Raw genomic sequence first — 13,917 nt, forward strand, 5'->3', positions numbered from 1 at the left:
TACCAATGATTACACACCAAATTTCTCTTGTTAGTCTTCCTCATTTTAGTACTTCATCTTCCTAAAGCATTTGTCAACCTTAGCACCCTTTTCTCCATCGCACATGTCTCTTTATTCCTAACCCTTTTATGTTACCTTCTTCGTCCTTCTATCACCCCTTTGTGCTTCGGACTAAAGATGAGACTCAGAAACCTGACAATCCACAAGGAAGAATTTTAATGTGCTCACAAGAAAACTAAGAACAAGCACCAGAGCGCAGTTTTAGAGAAGAATTAATTGTCATAATCACTTCAGCAACATTCTAGTTCAGGTCTTTTGCTTGAAATATCCCAGCATCCATCGCTGAATCGGAGAAGAAGAAACTAAATGTCAATGAAAGATCAGAAAACATTAAACTTATAGTCCAGCTAGATGTGTAGGTTAAACCTGTATATGGCATTCTTTGTCCACTCTCATGCAGATGTAGGACTACAGGGAGAGCCAGCTGGAAAGGTTCATTTTCAGGAGATGTTTGAACTGAAGGTAGATGGATTCCATTTAGAGGTGGGGGTAAGGTGTTCCACAGTTTCAGATCCTTCACTTCCCAAGGATCTTACTCTATATATTAGCCTCCTAAATTGGCATTATTTCATCAAATGGAGAAGCAATGGTTGCCTACTGTCAATCAGGGTGATACCAGAGATAACTGTGGTTTTCAAAGTGCACAAGAACAGCGAGACCTTTCACTACAATACCAATGCAGGGCCTACATTTTAAAGACACGTTCAATCACTATGAGTGGTAGATCTTTTGCAATTTAGGTACTCTCAATTTGCATAGTTCTGCTTCTGTGTGGTAGCCACTTCCATCTTTAATGTAGTTACCAGCAGATGAAGTAACTAATGCACCATAAATATAGAAGGATGAAATGGTTGATGGACTGTTGCACCCCAGTTCTGAGCTGAGAGTGACTTTCTAATGTGGACCAAATCATGAATAGTAACTCATAATGAATGTCCTTCTTGCATTAATGTTATTTTTTTGTGAAGAGCCACTGTGTGAAAGGAAAGGATTAATTATAACACCTTTAGTGTAGGTTGTGAAAGCTTAACCTTCCTTTGTAGACTGCTTCCTCTTACTGCAGCTCTTGAGCCAGTGTGGAATTGATCCACACAAATCTGCATGACTGGTCTTCCTTATTAATGACCCTGTAGGCATCACTGTAATTTACTTACAGCATGCTCCCAATGCAATGCCCTTATTTATAAACAGGAGTTGATGTTGGCTGAGTTCATTGACTGACAATTCAGTATACATTTTCACAAGCTTTGCTATTGTTAAAATACCTCTTCTCGTCAAGGTTAAAATGATGGTTTCGTACACATAAATTAACTACACACACAAGCGTTCTCCATTGTTGTCTATGAAAATGTCTTAATTCTATTTTTTTTATGTTTACAGGTGGCAAACTTTGATTTGTTATATATTGTTAAGGGTATTATCATTAGTTATATTTTAAAATTCCTTGCACTAATATGAATTTAATGTAAAGGATGTCAAGAGATTTCAAAGGATCTAAAAGAAGCCAGTTTGTATTTGCTTTTGAAAAAGTAGAAAGCATTCTCAAATCAATCTACTCTAGCTAAGTTATTTTCTTTCAAAATATTAGCATTCCTTCAATGTGCAGCCACTTTAAAACTGAATGTCAATGGTAAAAGAGAAAGAAAGATACCTTAGTCAGACCCAGTGCTGGCTGCTCTGACCACACTGCAAAAACTGGACAATGTCTTATGCCCTGACTGGACTTGATGGATGCCAGGCAGCTTCATGCCAGAAGCCTTTCCTGGCTCAAAAAGAGGACTCAATTCCCATGAGGCAATTTTGTGGCATCATAGACACTAAACATGGGCACTTAAGTGCACATAACCTAGGCATCCATTCCAGAATGTTCATAATCAGCAATCTGCCAGCATCTGTGAAATATAGAGCTCTTGTTTCATGGTCATAACTGTTGTGACAGCCCTTTCCAAGATGTTCCAGCAAAAACTTGCCAAACACGTACGAGACATTCAGTTTTGGCCGCTGGTCATGGATATGCTTAGAACCCCTAAGACAGCTCGCTGAGCTAAATAGGCACTGATAAGATGTTTGAACAACACTATAGTCTACATTCAAAATGTTGTGACTGTAGATCAGCCAGTCGTCATTCCTAATTATATATATATATATATTAAGTATCGCATTAACCCCCAGATGCATCAAGCATCCATTTTGCGATTCCTTATTAGCGAAAAATAAGGAATCGCTAATAAGGAATAGCAAAATGGTATGCAAGAAGAAATCACTTTAAGAATAGCGATTTCTTAAAATTCCTTAATTGCGATTCGCAAATTGCGAGTCGCAATTAAGGAATACCTCCCCATTCATTCCTATGGGCCTAGAGACCCATAGGAATGAATGGGAAGAATTTTCAATTTGCGAATCGCAATTAGCGAATCACAAATTGAGAATGCGATTTCAAGGGTGCAGGGGTGTCCAAAGGACACCCTGTTGCACCCCTGAAATTGTTCTGTGCACATATGTTGCGCACACACATGCCCTTAGGGCATGTGTGTGCGCAACATGAAACTTTGAAAAATGCACTTTAGTGCATTTTTCTAAGTTTTTGCAAATTACCATGAAGTTGTACTTCAGGGTAATTTGCAAGTCCTATTAGCGAAATTTCTATTTTTTTAACTTTAATGCATTGCATTTAAGGAATCTCAATTTGAGATTCCTTAAATGCAAGTAATCGCAATTTAGCGAATTCTCAATTTGCGATTTTTGCATTTGCGATGATGCATCCCAAATGCAAAAATACCGGTCGCGAAGGGGCAGATTCTGAGAATCTGCCCCTTTGCGAGCGGTTTTTAGGTTCATGCATCTGGGCCTAAGTACCAGTAGCCCAAGGAACTCGAAAACTTCAAAAATAATAAGGATTATTATTATTTGTATTAACAATAATAATTAACCAGTAATAATAATAGTAACAATAAATTAATAACATTCAAAGCACTTATTATTATTACTTTTTTGAGTAGTTGGCCCCACACTCACATCCTCACCCCCGACATGCCAACATGCCTCAGTTGTCAAGGTAGAGTATGATGATCAGTCCTGTGTGTAATGCACAAAGACAGTCCAATCAATTAGCGGCGTGGTTATTTCACATTTTCCCTATGGATTTTAGAGCTCTTATGCTTCCTCCCTGAACCCCAGCCCAGGTACACATCCCCGCGCGTTGCTCTCTCAATGGGCTCTTCATTTGACACCACAACCAATGTGCGTTTTCCAAAAGAGACGTGGAATTAAGAGCCAGCTCTATAAAAACATCAGGAGAATGAAATGAACCCCTTGAAGCATGACATTCGTCCGGCTTCAAGGATCACCGAGGTGCTTATTCTTGGACCAAGGCTGCATTTAGTGTAAAATAAGGTCGACAATTGACTGCCACTTTCTTATCACAGTGCGCAGAGGTACCCGCCTTGTGGCGCCTCTTGTTGGTAGACGTTAGAATAATAGGCATGTGCAAGAGAACCTCTGAACTGACTGAAAATGATGTTCTTCTCACTGGACTTCCATCCAATTACTGCGGTGGCCCTGTCAAGAACCCAGACTGGCTATTACAGCTATTACCTCCGGCTTTGTCGTGAACCGCAGTCCCACGAGTGGCAGATTACTTCGCTAGTGTCTCTTCGTAGTGATGCGGAGGGGGTTTAATCTGCCTGTTTTGCAGTAGTACCAAGGCTCGATTGAGGATTTTTATGCACAGCTTTGGCACACTAACTCATCCAGGACATGTGTCTTTGTGCATAAAGTAATGCCATACACTGGGTATTCATCTTTATTTAACGCCGCAGCAGTCGTATGGTCATCTGGATTGGCAAAGATTCATGCACAGAAGATGCAGGCTCTTTGACATGTAAATGTGATCAGCTACCTCAGTGTTAAGTTAATGGTACACATACTTCTTTCTATCTGGGCAAGGTGGCCAAAGTACATAGCTATGTATTCTAGGAAATTCAGTGAAAAAAACATATGAGAAATGATGGTACAATAATAAGATTCAAAACTAATATACGTCACAAAAAGGAACAAGCATTTGCAATGCAACAGGTCTCGCATTTACAAAGATTGAACTATAAGCAATGTAAATGACAATTGCTTAAAGTCTCGCAAATGCGAGACCTATTGCAATGCGAATACTTATTTTTCTTTAAAAGCGCCTCATGCTGCGCTTTCATGTTAATAGTGGCTGCACCCCTTTCTTTCGACAAGCCGCGTCTTAAGAAAGGGGAGCAGCCGCCATTAAAGTAAAAGCTCGGCCGCCATCAAAGTGAAAACGTGGTGTGGGGCGCTATTACAAAAAAAACATTTGTTTGTTAGGTTGACAAAAAAATGCTTTTGCCCCATACCGCGGTTTCACTTTAATAACAGCAGCGGACCTTTCTTTAGACTCAGCTCGTCTAAAGAAAGGGGTGCAGGCTCCATTAACATGAAAGCGCAGCAAGATGCTCTTGTAAACGAAAAAACCCAGAATAAATAGAGAAAAAAACATGCGCTCGCATTTGGCGCCACAAATAAACCAAAGGCGCAGATGCCATTGTGGCGTGCTGTGCTATAAAAAAAACTAAAGCGTTAGAAGAGAGCATGTCTTGCCTGCAATAGCAGGCAGGTGAAAACTATTTAACAAAATAGTGCTTGGAGTCTGTAAATAAAGCCTACAGAGTAGCAACACACATAAGAGGGCTAGTCCCCATGGGAGGTTACAAGAAGAGACAAGGCAGTACTAATGAGGAACTACTAAGCCTATTGACCAATGAAAAGCCACAGCTTACAAAGACCAATGACAAAAGCCAATGAAAAATATGGGCAGAGAGTTAGCGGCGTTTCAAGTCCATACCTATATATAGCATGCCTCGCAGATGCACTGCCCAGACTCGAATTAAAAAACACTTTGAAATCATAAGGAAAAATGACAGCATTTTGGAACAAAGGTCTTTGAATCGTTCCAGTTCTGCCCGTCTCCGACACCTCCCAACAGAAACTGTTTACTATATTGTTTGCACAACAACTCCAGGTCTACAAACTGAAAAATTGTGTCCAGAACGAAAATGATCAGTTCTTCACAATCACAATCACTATTTAAGCTACGTTTCGAATTTCTATTTCTGAAATATTGTGCAGAAGACATCTACATGTTTTGAATTGTAAACGTCATAAAATTATTTAGACCTAACCAGTCAATGAACCGGACTACCTTGGACACGAAAGTTTGTTCTGGTTCTTCTCCTTTAAATTTGGTATAAATTCCCCATGAAAATTGAAATTTGGAACAGCCCTTTAGCTTTTCTTGTGTGGACAAGTCCAACTAAACATTCTCTGAATTAAACATATTTGCATAATGTTATACATACTTGAACGAAACCAAAAGTATTCTTAACTTTAAAAATATTTCAAGATCACGTCTAACTAGTTTCAAAATGAGAACTACCATACACGCTTCATTGTAATAAAATTACAGAAAAAGTTGGAGATGTATTTTTCCTGGAACACATTCACTTTTTTAGGACTATTTTAGAAATGGTGATAAGCGTTTTGTTAATGCAGGTAAAGGACAGCCTGGTCTTAAGGAATGTGTCACAGCACATCTAAAAAACGTCAGTACTGAGGTATGCTTAATGCTTTAATCTTTGGATGACAACTGGGGAAATATTTAAAGACACGAGGACTTCCCAGGCACAAAAATCAGATTAAAAGAACTAGACGGTAGTCCTAAAGCCTGTAACTGGCTCTTGCATAATAATAAATGCCTGACAATGCATGGACAAAGAACAATGCAATGCTAACAATGAAATGCTGGTCACTAGAAGTTATTCCCAAAAAACATGACTGTCTACTGATTTAAATGCTTTCTAGCGGTCTAGGAATCCCAGGCTAACACTTCTACCTTAAGGATAACATACAACATTGTCATTATCAATACTCTCTGACACTGTTCATGGGTCCATACCCTTTCATTAAACTTAGAGTGGGATTACTTTGAATGGCAATAACATATAGCCTTCTCTAGCGGCAATCTCATTTTTGAGTAATGAATCGAGTAAATAAATTAATGGTATAAAGAAACGAGCTGGACTGAAATAAGATACACTTACCCTTATTTTGGTCTAAAAAGGTTTTCAGTGCATACTGCAATAAAAAGGAGTGGACGCTGTATGGACTACTCTGGGAGTATAATTTTTTATGGGAAACTCACTAGGAAGTAGAGCTTAAAGTGTCAAATTTGTAGCACAATGTTCTAATAATAAGTGGAATAAATGATGCTGCTAACCAGCCATTGACCAAAAAATGCCAGAAATTGGGGATGGATCATAGCACCCTAATATACTCCTAGTCAGATTCTTTAGCCACCACATATTTTGCATCACCTACTACTTTTTTGTAGGTAAATAATATATTTATATATATCAATTCTTCAAGATTAAACGTAAAGCCAGCAGCAGCAAAGGTCTGCCGAATTGCAAGGGGCGATCTGTCTTTTGTGCTTTAGTTGCACTATTAGATAGAGCACTTTGGTAACTGTAATGAATAATTCAAAGTTTGCAAGTACATGAAGATTTTCTTCATAAACCATCTGCAATTTTTAATAACTTTTTAGATAGGTGTTCAATTTGCACTTCTAGCAGCAAACACACACATGCAATATTTGTTGCAAACCTGAAAAACAAGTGTAACAACGGAAGCGTATTAGTTAAGGTGAGATAAAGCTTTATGATAATTACATAAAATGATCCCAGATGAGGATTGTTATTGGTGTTAAAGCTAAAAGAGCAAAGAGATCTACAAAGACATTACAAGTGACTGTCCTCATTCAAAATAATCAATGAATTAGTTCGATTTTTTTTTTAAAGGTCAGATGTAATGATCTCATTATGAGTACGGCTGTTTTTGCAGCCAGAAAAGCTATCCTGAAAAAAAACATCACAGAATCGATTTTCTTCTTCCTGAATTTTATGCATTTTGAAATGGAGAGTAGTGTATTGCTACGATTTTACTGCCACATTATAATTGCATATTGTGTTCATTACTTATGTATAAGATTCTAATTGAACCTATCAGTGAAATTTTAAAACAAAACATAATAAATTCACTCCAAGGACTTAGTAAATTTCCAACGTTTTTATTCTTGTTGGTTTCAATCTTTGGCTCTAAATTTCTATATTGTTTAAAAAAGTAGGAATTTCCAAATTGTGCCTAAGTATATATATCTTTATCCTTGGCAGAACCCACTTCTTTTACACCATAATAAAGTTCAGGGATGGTCTCTTTTTTCCCCAAACTTCTGCCTTTTCTTGGAATACGTTTCCGTGAGTTTTCAGCTTCAGAATGGCCCTGGCAAATGGCTGTAAATTCCTGTGTCTATATACTTTCTAGCACTTTCATACTTCTTTTTCATGTTCATCCTCTGCTGTGAAAAGCCAATCTTCCATCAACTAATACAGAAAGTATGATATACATGCACACTGTCCATATATGGTCAGAAAATACGGGAATCCGCTGGCCCTCTCTCTACCGACCCTAACTCAGCTGACAGAGAATTTAACAGCTGGCTTACTCACCCCCTAAACGATCTTATCCCACTAACCAGCTCTCTTAAACACGTTAAAAGGATCAACCCCGCTCCATGGTACACACCCCCCCTTAATGCATTAAGGAAGGAATGTAAAAAGACTGAACGCACGTGGAGAAACAACAAATTGACGACGGACAAAGTCGCTTACCAAACAGCTATGAAAGCGTACAAACAAGCCCTCCAAAACGCAAAAGGTACCTTCTAGGAGGAAAAAATAAAAAATGCCTCTTGCTCAGCCAAGGAGACTTTTTCTATTCTCAAAGAGCTCCTCCACGTACCGGACCCCCCGCAGAAGCCCATGGATCCCAAAGCAGCAGAAGAAAAATGCGTCACCCTGGCCACCTTCTTCGACGAAAAAATCAAAAAAATCCTGGCCTCCCTTCCTGCGACCAACCCCGACACCACAGAGAAAGCTAAGGATTCATCCCCCTTAGCAGGGATTTCCCCCGGGAAACCCGATACGCCTTACCTAGCGTCGTTCGGCCCAGTCACTGAAGAGGAAGTGGCAGCAACTCTGGTATCTACTAAGAGTGGCGCCCCCAGTGACCCAGTTCCCATACGGTTCGTCAAAAACATCACCCGGACCATAACGCCCAAACTCACTGCCCTCATTAACATCTCGCTTGCCCAAGGAGAAGTTCCGTTAAGCTGGAAGGAGGCAGTCGTAAAAGGGCTTCTCAAGAAACCATCGCTGGACCCAGCTGATCTATCCAATTATAGACCTATCTCGCTCCTCCCCTGGATAGGGAAGGTCGCCGAGAAGCTAGCAAATAAAAAGCTGTCACTCTTCCTAGAAACTAATCATCTCCTTAAAAACTCACAGACAGGCTTTAGACCTGGTCAGGGCACTGACACCGCCCTCCTTGCAGCAGTAGAGAAGACCAGGGAAATCATCGACACAGGAGGATCAGTGGCAGTGGTCCTCCTAGACCTGAGTGCAGCCTTTGACACGGTCAGTCACCAGGTCCTAACCCAACGTCTAGATAACATCGGAGTGAAAGACAGCGCGTTGAAATGGCTCACGTCCTTTCTCTCCCGACGCTCCTTTCAAGTCTGGGAAGGTGAAAGTCGCTCCCCCTCCATCCCCCTCCGGTGTGGTGTGCCACAGGGCTCATCACTAAGCCCCACGTTGTTTAACGTGTACATGGCCCCACTGGAGGAACTGGTCTCACCATTCGGAGTCACCATCGCCTTCCAATCTCCGTGACTGCCTCTCCAATGTCCATCAATGGATGAGTGACTCAGCTCTGAAATTGAATGGATCAAAAACAGAGATCCTGCTCCTAGGACACAAATCCATGAATCTTCCCCCCAGCATCTGGCCCGCCTGTATGGGTGAACCCCCTACCCCCAAGACGGAGGTTAAGAGTCTGGGAGTATGGCTAGAGATAGATCTCACCTTTAGAACACAGGCAAGAAAAACGGCCGGCATCTGCTATGGCCTACTCAGATCATGTAGAAAGGTGCTCCCCCTATTACCATTCCAGTCCCGACTTCTGCTGATTCAAGGCCTAATTTTATTGAGGCTGGACTACAGTAACGCCATTTACCTCGGAGCACCGGAATCCACTCTTCAAACACTGCAAAAGTCCCAGAATGCCGCAGCCCGATTACTCACGAACACCCCAGCCAGAACCTCAGCCAAACCCGCACTGAGGAAACTACACTGGCTCCCAATTAGGGAAAGAGTAACTTTTAAAGCCCTCTGCTTGGCCCATAAGGTCCTGCACAACGCTGGCCCCCCAATCCTCAACAACTGGATCATACCCTACAGACCTGCGAGAGCCCTTCGGTCAGAACATGGAAACCTTATCACGATCCCTAAGGTGAAGAAGGCCCGCGCAGGCGGCCGCCGCTTCTCAGTCAACACAGCAAAAAAATGGAACGCGCTCCCCCCGAGTCTCAGAGCAGAACCAAACCTCCTAAGATTCAGGAAGTCCCTTAAAACCCTACTCTTTCCCTGAATCTTTAACATCTTCATCCCTCAGGAGGCCTAGGTTCAGCGCTGGGATACTCGCGGGTGACTACGCGCTCTATAAAAACCTAAAATAAAAAATAAATAAATAAATCAAGTAGTTACAGAATATGTGAACCATGATCTTGGATTTTGTGTCCACAGATGTCTTTCTTCCATAACTAAGTTAAAACATTTGCAACTCACACTAGAAACGTTACACTCAGACCAGCAAAAGAAGAAGCACATTATTCTAAATGGAATATAATGAGGGTACAGTATAACAGAATCAAACAAGCAAGCCAAGTATCTTTAAAGAGGTGCTGGCAGCTAAGAAAAGGTGCAAATATGTTTGTGAGGTTCAAGAGCATCACTGTGTCTTAAAATTTGAGTAGACAAACTTTCTGCACAGGAAAGTGAGTGAGGGCTGCTGATAGAAACCGACGCTTCTTCTATGTGCCCAGGGATTAACAACAAACTAAGGGGCCCATTAGGATGTAGGGCGGATCGCTACTGCCCGCATGGCGGTGGTGATCCGCCCTACATCCTAGCCCGCACGCCACCCATTTCCCCCCATACTAATATGGCGGGGGGGCCACGGGAGACGGGAAGACCGTTTGCCGCTTTACTGCCCGGTCGACCAGTCGACCGGGCGAGACAGGGTTTCATATTGTGGCGGTGTCTGCTAGACACTGCCATCCAAAGCAGGATGCAGGCTGGAGGGAGCCGCCGCCACAGAAAGGCATGCAGATTTTGAGGCTGGGGGCCCGTTGTGGGCCCCCAGGATGTTGGAGGTACATGGGGGGTATCTATGGTACCCCCCTACATGTGCAGTTTTGGCATTGCGGCGGGCGGTGCTGAAAGCACTGCCCACCATAATGTTAAAAATGCAGGATGTGCCCGCCAGTGTGGCGGGCGTATCCTAATGTCACCCTCGGGACCCCCGCACATATGGCGGGCAGTCTCTTTTACCGTCATGATGGCCAAAGTCCGCCAGCCATCTTAATGATGCCCTAAATGTCATAAATAGAATCATGCAGAATCCAGTGACTTTTTAAATGAGTACAGCAAGTTAAAAAGTATTACCATAGTGTAAAAGCATTTACATCTTAAAAATCTTTTGTGATTTAGCGAAGAAGAAAAAATAGTGTTAAATTGGATTTTGAACCAGCTTCAGGACAAATAATTTAAATGAAAATTGAAGTCTGAGAAAAAAGAAATTCCAACACCCACAGCAAGATTCTAATATCGCGGTCAGATCCTCAAAGCTCTGCAATCTGATATAGTGAGCTACATCAAAGTGATTAACCAAGACAAGAGCAATATGTTGACGATGGCTTTTGATTGGTTCTCGAATGCCGTCCTGAAATAAGTAAATATATTATCCATATAAAAGACAGGTTACAGGCTTACATGAACTCATAAACTGTGGTGAAAACTGCGGCTATTATTAAATGTGGTAAGACCAAATATACATTGTATGATGTACTTTACAGCATTGTTGCTAGAATGCATATGCATTCAACTTGAGACATATTTCCCTCCTGTTTGGGGCAAAAATACTAGAGAAGCAGGCTAATAACTGTCTTACTAGTTTCCTAGAGTCCTAAGAGTTACTAGACCCCTCACAATCCGGTTTTAGGGCAATGTACTCTACAGAGTCTGCCCTCATCCTAGCAGAGGAAACACTGAGAAAGAATGCAGACATGGGCTATCCCTCGGCCTGACATTACTCGACCTGAGCACAGCCTTCGACACGGTGTGACATGACATATTGATCCAGAGGCTTCAGGATTTTGGAATAAGAGGTAAGGCCCTGGAATGGTTTAGTCTCTTCTTGCGGGGTCGATCATTCCAAGTTACACTTGAATCTTGTGAATTGGACCTGTTCCACTCCACTAAAGGAGTCCCCCAGGGCTCTATCCGGAGCCCTACTTTGTTTAATATGTATATGAAACCCCTGGCACATTACAAGTCATAATGTTCAAGTGGTGTTGTATGTAGACGACACCCAATTAGTAGTGAATCTGTGCGATTCCACCGGCTTCTCGGCCAATCGGTTTAAGGCCTGCTTATCGGACGCAGCCTCTTGGATGACTAACAACTGTCTAAAATTGAATTCCAACAAAACTGAGATTCTGCCGGTTGGCAGAATGCCCTCAATATGGACATCAGCTTGGTGGCCAGTGTCTTTGGGGGAACCCCCAGCCCCTAAACAAAAGGTCAAGAATCTGGGAGTAGTTTTCGATTCAAAACTCTCCTTTGAAGACCAAATCAGGAAAACCGCCAGAAAATGTTTTGGCACCCTAAAAACACTGAGAAAAACCCTTGATCTAATTTCTACCAAATCTCAAAAAACCATAGTCCACGCACTCATTACTTCTCAACTAGAATGTTCTTTACCTGGGTGCGCGTTCAAAATGCAGCAGCTAGATTGATTCTGAATCTTCCCAAAAGATCCACCACATCTGGCACCCTAAACCAGTTACACTGGCTTCCAGTGTCCAAAAGAATCAGCTGTAAAGTTCTATACATATGCCGTTGCAACTAAATAAACAGGGCCCCAGCTAGCTTCACTCATTGGTCCAAACTTATGTACCAAACCGGAACCTCAGATCTTCTAATGCAATCTGGCAACTATCCCCAAGATCAGGAAAGCGAGAATGGGAGCTCAGGGGCATATGAATCGGCCCATTTGCGAACGGGAAAAAGCCTGTTGGGCTGTATCATCCCAAAGGCCCTCCTAAAATAGGGAATCGCACATTTTGTGATTCCATATTTTGCTAAAGCATTTAAGGAATTGCAAATTGCGAATTCTTAAATACGATGTAAAAAGCACCCAAGTTATGCGATTTCCCCTTAACAAATCGCAAATTACCACCAACTTCAAGTTGGTGTTAATTTGCAAGTTCTTTGAAAAATTCACTTTTTTGCATTTTTCAAAGTGTTATGTGGTGCATACACATGCCCTTAGGGCATGTATGTGTGCCACATGTGCCCACATGCACATTTAAGTGGTGCAATAGGGTGTCCCTTTGACATTCTCGCTCCCTTGAAATTGCATTCTCAATTTGCGTTCTCAATTTGCGATTCTCTAATTGCGAATCAGAAATTGAGAATGTCTTCCCATTCATTCCTATGGGCGTCCTGGCCCATAGAAATGAACGGGAAGGTATTCCTTAATTGTGATTCGCAAGTTGCTAATCGCAATTAAGGAATATCAAGGAACGGCCAAAAATGTGCACATTTTTGGTTACATCCCTTTTTGCGATTCTCAAATAGCGATTCTCTAAAAATCGCTATTTGAAAATCGCAATAACGGAATTTGATACATATGCTCATAATCTTTTGCCTTCATAGCGGCTAAATTATGGAATCCATTTTCCCAGTGTCCTCGGAGATTCTCCCTATGAAATTGATTTTAGGAAGAAACTGAAAACATGGCTGTTTAGTAATCATTTTCAAATTAATCAGATCTGATGTCTGCTGCCCCTTCTTCTCTCTCCTCGAATGTGATATCTGGTCCAGCGTGGGGGGACACCAACAAGGCGTAAACAAGCACTTTACAAATGATCTTACTTTTACTTACTTTTCAACAGCCATGCTCAAAGGCCGTGTTTCAAAACACGAAACCTTAGCTGCCATCTTGCTTGCCATCACAAGCACAAGTTTGTGAACCTGAGCGTTCAGGTGTATTCTAGGAGTTTTAATCATGACTAACTTTCCTGTAACTAACTGGACACTAATGATTTGTATGTTAAAATTGCAAGGCAGAGAACAGAGTCTGTTATAAAATGTAGTGATGTAGCTGCCCGACTCCTGCCATGTGCTCATGCTCTCCAACCTTTCGAAGGACTGGCAAAGATAAACCCAGGGGATTTTTATCACCACAACCCCGTGACTTGCCAAAGGACCATGGAGCAAAACGTACGCAGTACCAGAATAACATTGCATGCTTTTTGGCCTCAAGATGCATCCGAGACTTGCGATTGTATCAAATGTCATTATGGGAACAGTAACTGTAAGAACAACAGGAGTAAACCCATAAACCTCGTTGGGATGGATGTGGAGTATAGAAAATAACAATTCCCAACAGGTGTCAGTATAAGGCAATTAAATGATGTATGCACTCAGCATTACATGAACAAGAAACAAGGGAACAGGACATCCTTGTACTTCAAGCAATGTCAGATAATCTTTATTGAAAACTCAAAGGTGCAACATATTCCGAACATTAATTGGTAACACCCACACATAATGAGTTCAGAAATAAAGCAACAGTTACTGTTGTACTTGTTTTAAAAACATC

The 13,917-nt window shown here is 41.5% G+C and overlaps 1 protein-coding gene across 1 annotated transcript in view; it reads right to left on the minus strand.

Annotated features, from left to right (window-relative positions):
- TENM2 (teneurin transmembrane protein 2) overlaps nucleotides 1-13,917 on the minus strand; it is a 1,287,822-nt gene that overhangs the window by 397,610 nt on the left and 876,295 nt on the right. The window lies entirely within an intron of this gene.

This window comes from Lissotriton helveticus, chromosome 7, assembly GCF_964261635.1.
Source record: "Lissotriton helveticus chromosome 7, aLisHel1.1, whole genome shotgun sequence".
Classification (NCBI taxonomy): Eukaryota; Metazoa; Chordata; class Amphibia; order Caudata; family Salamandridae; genus Lissotriton; species Lissotriton helveticus.